The sequence below is a fragment of the Myodes glareolus genome, chromosome 7 (assembly GCF_982192425.1).
Source record: "Myodes glareolus chromosome 7, mMyoGla1.1, whole genome shotgun sequence".
In the NCBI taxonomy this organism is placed as follows: Eukaryota; Metazoa; Chordata; class Mammalia; order Rodentia; family Cricetidae; genus Myodes; species Myodes glareolus.
In genome coordinates this window covers 96,985,361-96,991,361 of record NC_142032.1, presented here as the reverse complement: position 1 = coordinate 96,991,361, position 6,001 = coordinate 96,985,361, and the positions used below count along the sequence as shown (strand labels likewise).

The 6,001-nt window shown below is 47.4% G+C and overlaps 1 protein-coding gene across 3 annotated transcripts in view; it reads left to right on the top strand.

Moving 5' to 3' along the window:
• Nucleotides 1–1,728: 1,728 nt before the first annotated feature.
• Nucleotides 1,729–6,001, top strand: part of Ppfibp2 (PPFIB scaffold protein 2) — a 156,139-nt gene continuing 151,866 nt past the window's right edge. The window contains exon 1 of one of the 3 annotated variants that reach the window (XM_087908585.1): nucleotides 1,729–1,907. The gene's annotated coding sequence lies outside the window, so the exon portion shown is untranslated. The remainder of the gene's footprint in view (nucleotides 1,908–6,001) is intronic. The other 2 variants (XM_087908586.1, XM_087908587.1) reach the window with 2 other exon arrangements.

The following is a 6,001-nucleotide window of genomic DNA, read 5'->3' as shown; positions in this document are numbered from 1 at the left end:
AATACTTGCTCTATGGGCAAAGTCACATTACCTACCTTACAAAGAAAGTGACCTACTCACATTGAAAGATACGCAGCGGCGTTATCAAAGGAGTGAGTCCTGTATACATGGTTCCTTTGAGGTCAAGAGAATAGTTTACATGTAGCGTGCTGTCTGGCTTCTATCTGGGAAGAGCTTGGAATCGACAGCTCTGCAGGATATACCTATCCCAAACTGCTCACCCTGGCACACAGAATCCCCACAGGGAGGATATTTCTTTTAGGTGAAGAAATGTTCTCCAGGAAGGACCTAGTCATTGCTATTTTCCCTAACAGCATGCAGGCTCTGGAACCCCTGTTTCAGTATCTTTTCATGTGTGTTTTTCAGCTCTAGGCTGACTGGATTGAAATGAGGATTGTTGATGTCTCCATGAGCCACATCACTGGTTAGTACCTTGTGGCACATGCGAATCAGCTGGGGAGCTTTAACAATCTTACTATTCAGCCTAGACTTGCCAATGCCATTAAAACAGACCCTCTGGAGCTGGGAGGAAAGCATCTGTCTTTTAAAAGCTCCTTCCCCAACTGCATCTAAGTTTGGGAAAGCCAATTTCATGCAACATTTTGCACAATAATTGCATACTTCTGAGAAAATATGAGCAGTTTCTGGGGGCCTGGGCAAGAAACTGGGCCTCCTTAGGCTGCACGTGAGATTTGGAACTGCCCACTAAGGCACGTGAACTCATGTGAACTGCGCAGGCAGGCTCTGTCTCCAAAGGCCTCTCAGCTATTTTAAGGAAGTGAAAGAACCAAAGGGTATCCTGCTGTGACACACGTCTCAGGGGCCCCAGCTTTTCGATGCTGGCTTTGCCTTTGCTCTGCTGCTGGCCAGGTCCCTGCACTGCTCATACACCTGTTTGCCAGAGTGCTTAGGTTTTGTTCACACGTGCAATCCTCTGGTCACACGAGTAATTTTAGACGACCAGGGTTAGGGAAAAAAAAGTCATGTCCTGTAGAATCTGTCAACACGCGGGTGTAAGCAAATGGATTCAGCTTAGGAGCAAGTCCTGCCAGAGTTCGGGTGTCCTTGCCCTCTGAGGACCTAGAGATTTTAAGCAGCTAAACTGAGCAGCCGGTCCCTGGAGGCCCCAGCAGGGCAAGCACCTGTGATACAATCACAGGCCTGCACATCAGAGGTAGGTGTTGGGACTCCGTCTCCAGGGCACAATCCTTTGGGATTTGAAAAATCCAGCCACTATGGGCAGACACCACCACAGTTTTCTTTGGCTCTCTGGTACCTGACCTTGCTGGACACAGGAAGTGTTATTCACGAGACAGGACACCAAAGCTTTCCGTAGGTTGTCAGCCACTAGAGGTCATGAGAGGTTGCGTGTCTATGTGTGTGTGTGTGTATGCGTGCGTGCGTGCGTGCGTGCATGGGATCAATGCTGACAGACTGCAGAAGCTCAGGAGACCTGTAAACTTGAGTATGGTGGGTACTAGGGAAGTGCCTAGGGGAGAGTCCGAGGTGCAACCAGTGGGTTGGACCCAGGAGAGGCGTGGTCTCATGGGAGGGGTGGAGCTTGAGACTCGCACGCGGAGCGCTGCCGGGGGGCGGGGCTGACGAGCAAGTGGAACTGGAACTGTGGCTCTTGGGTCCCGGCGGGCCACAGCGGGAGTGGGAGGCGGGGTGACAGAGGGGCGGTCCTAGGGGAAGACTCCAACAGCCAGAGAGCCTCACTCCCGGACGAGCCGTCACGTGGGCGCCGGACCGGGTCGGTGCTGGCAGGTCGGCTGGTTGGTTGGCAGTTGATCCTTGGGCCAGTGGCCTGTCGCTGAGTTCTCTGCTCTTATGTTGGAAGGTGAGAGGGACACGGGAGCGAACGCACACCTGAGCCTCCGGGAGAGAAGCAGCGCTCAGGCATCCAGGTCAGTGGACTCTCCTGGCCCCGGCTCACCGCTATCCCGGGAACTGAGCGCGCCCAGATCCAAGAGACACATGGGTAGTTTGGAGGTTCGTGGGCCTTTAACCTCCGAACGTTTTCAAGACCTGGGGACCCACTTATTTGGCTGGGAGATTGAGAGAAGGGTGTAACTCCGGTGGATTTGCTTGCGTTCCCCACCCCACCCTGCTCCGAATGTGCCACCAGCCCCGCGCTCCTACAGGTGCTGGAGTGGTCCGGGATACTGGGGTGCTCCGATATCTCATAGTTCCGGGCAATTATATCCCAGCTTGGTGCCCCATGAGAGCAGCAGTGGCGTCAGCTGGAGAGCCCAAGGTGGTGAGGAAGTTGAGGGCGGCTCACTCAGGTTACTCTCCCTGCTCTATAGAGCTTTGGCCCTCAGCGCCTTGGCCAGGAGCAGTTCTGTACACCAATTACTAAGTGCAACAGGCGTCCCAAAGGCTCAAGGCATGGGGTCGCTCTAGAACCGGGTTGGGATGTCAGGGATACTTCTATTTTAAAAACTGGCTTCTTCCCCCAACTTCTATCCTGACCCATAGTTTTCCCTCCGATGAAAATAGGGTTTTGTGTTTAAAAACAAGCACTTCCAAGGTTCGGGTCAGTCATTCAACTCTTCCTTTTAGGCCATTGAGATAATTTATATGGATCAGTCTTCCTCTTCCATATTTTGGTCTTAATCCTATCGGTCTTCATCTCTTTCGGTCCTGAACTGATTATACAACAGATCATTGTGTTTATAAGATTACCTTGTATTTTGTGAAACTAAATACTCAGCTACAGGAAGAAAGTCAACCACAGATCTAATTAACCTGCAGTCTTAGATTACTGTTGGTATATCAAAAATGTTACCTGATTAGAAATTATTTCTTCACCTTGGAAGAACCAGCCCGTTCATATTCTATTTACATTCATATTTAAATGACTTTAAAGTGGAATATTGTTAAGTCTTTTGCTATTATTTTCATTTGGGATTTTATTTAATGCTAGTGGTGATGGAGACTGGTGAACTAATTTAGGACCAGGTGAATGCCAGATCAGCAAGAGCTCTCCACCACTGAGCAACAACTCCAGCCTTCACATAGTATATTAGTGGTATTACCTTGAGATCTGGTTATGTGCCAATTTTAGTTTATTGCTTCTAGTTGAGACAGGCTCAATGCTACCATGGGTTGTTGTAACTAAGGTACATAAGGTAGATATACTATGTTTTTGTTGTTGTTTTTGGTTTTTTTGAGACAGGGTTTCTCTGGGTAGCTTTGGAGCCTGTCCTGGAACTAGCTCTTGCAAACCAGACTGGCCTCAAACCTGAGACAGGGCTTCTCTGTGTAGCTTTGCAGCCTGTCCTGGAACTAGTTCTTGTAGACCAGGCTGGCCTTGAACTCACAGAGATCTGCCTGCCTGAGTGCTGGGATTAAAGGTGTGCGCCACCCTTGCCCAGTTTAGATGATTTTAAGAGTAAGTTGATAATGTAAGTGATACGCGTCACAGTAGCAGGAGAAGGTGGGAACAAACTTGCAGAAATTACAGTTTTTCTTTTTTTCATCAGAATAAGGAAAATCTGGGATAGTTTTAAGAAGGCTCAATCTACGTGAGGTATGACACAGGGAGACCTTAGGGGTGGCTCCAAAAAGTGGCTACTGGTTCCTGGCCTAAGTGGTCGACAAAACAAAACAACACACAAAATGAATCGTCCCAGCTGGTACCTGAGGCAGGTGCGAGGCCTTGGGCATCAATGCTTGGGTAAGCAGACACTGACTTGTGGTCAGCTGAGCTTATCAAAGTTAGGAACCTTGAACCTTGACCTTCCCAACTCCCAGACTGACAGCAATCCAGTAAACATTTGTGGAGTGGTCAGATGGTACTGTGGATCAGCACTCTTCAAACACAAGCCTGACAGTCACCTGATGCCCTTCAAATGTGGTCAGGGGTGGATCCTGACATTCGGCAATTCAGCAATTCGAACCTGAAACTCTCCTGTCTGTAGCAAGAATTTAAAGTAGTGATCTACAAACCTGTGCACCTCTGAAGGCCTTGGACTTGCCTGGGGGAGCTTTTCCAACTATTCAGGTAAAGTAGGTCCTAGGCAGGTAACAGGTGGGATAGGCTACTGAACTTGGCTGTGCTTGGAGGACCACAGTTGGGAGACAAGTTAGGAGACCAGCAGGCCAGTTGAGGTGAATGTGAGGAGAGTGAAGCGTGAGCAGACAAAGGAGAGATCCTAGGAATACTGAGTCTTTAAGACCAGGGCCAAGGAGTGGGAGGTGTCAGCCCCATATGTCCCAATCATACTGATTTGGCAGAATAAGACTCTAGGAAAAGGAACCATTTTTGGAGAATTCTACTTAAATTTTGGATGCAAAGTGTGCTGCTTAGACGGTAATGGTCGGCAGCTAATTGGTATTTGTCCATAAGGTCTTTTTTCCCTCCTGAAATGCAGACCTGTTCACGATTCATTCCTGTTTCAAATCCCCTCATCGAGCTCTGACTGAAAATACGAGAAGGAAGAGTGACCGCAAGTACCAGTGACACTTTTAAACGTTTAAGCTCCAGATTTTATGCCTCCATGGGAGATATGATGGTTACCCCTTATGTTCACAAAACTAAAACTAAAACTCTGGGTTTGGGTTTTCCTGAGTCACTGTTTTTCTTGCTTCCTCCTTCCTCGGAGGAGTTCCACTTCCTTTGCCCTTTGCTATCCTAGTATCTTGTTTTGTTTGTGCTTGAAGGCACCTGTGTGTGTTTATTTTCGGCATCTAGAGGAGGTGAGCTCTGTCCCTTTATAAAATCTTAAAGGGCAGTCTGATGAGCAGTCTGTTAGTGGCTCACTTCAGGGACTGTTATTATCTCCGATGCTTGTGATAAAAAGCCTTAGAGGAAATGGGTACCCTAAAGCAACCTGCTGAGCTGTCTGCTGAGATCTCCAGAAGGCCTCAGACTTCAGAGGCATTCAGACTCTGCAGCAAATTGAAAATTTCTCTGGACCTTAACGTCATTGGTTTGGTGCTCTTTGGTAATTCTTGCTTTCATTTCCTCTCTGTGTTCCTGTGCACATTTATGCACACGAGAGCTAAGCATTCATTGCGTACGATGCCTTTTATTAACCTCCAAGGTTATATAGTAACCTTGTACTTACCTGTTCATGTCTGTAACACATCTGTAGATACAGGTAGGATAAGACTGCCTTTCTGATAAGATAAACTATGATATTCTTGTGAACTTTTAGGCTAATTCTTTTTCCAAATCTCTCTACACTGTTGCCCCAAACTGAGGAGCTAGACTGTCCCTCTCCTTTTTGGCTCTCTGTTTGAGGAGACTATGCTTCTTAGATTATAATCTTTGGACAATGCTTTTTGCATGGCTATGAGTCTGAAATACAAATCTGATCATGATCCTTTTCTTCTTAAAATCCCCTGGTAGATCCCTTATTGGAAGATTTGAGAAGAGTAAATCCAAACAGAACAGATGGAATGTCCAAACACTGACTAAGTCCTGTAGATTGTATAGCCCTACGCAAGATGTGACAGGTGCCTCTTCCTGGAGGTACCTGTTGTCTCTGCTCTGTAACGTGGTGAGAACCCTAGAAACCCCCTCACTCTCAAGTCCTTTCACTCTTTCTACTATTATCATATATGAATTACAATAGAAATTCCTCTCTGCAATGTCCCTTCCATCTCTCTGTCCATACTCTGAACATAGCTACACCAACTTTTGTGTGAGACCCAATACTTAACAGTTATCAGCAACTGTTATTAGCAAGTGTTTCCCCTGTATCTGGGTCCCATTGGCTGGCAGGTTTTGCTTCTGTAAAGAAGGAAGGGAGCAGGTAGTTTTGTGAGAGAGAAGGGAAGAAATGGGAACAAGTTCAAAGAGAGGAGGGGCAGGCTCAAGGAAGAATGGCTCAGTGGCTAGAATCATGGGTGTGGTAGGGTGTTGTATGACTCTCCTGGGGAGACATGAGCAGTTGCCTATTCCACCCAGCTAAGACGCTGATGACACCCTAAAGAAATGATTCCACCCAAGCCCAGCTTGGTGAACCAATGGGTTATATGAGGGGTTTCT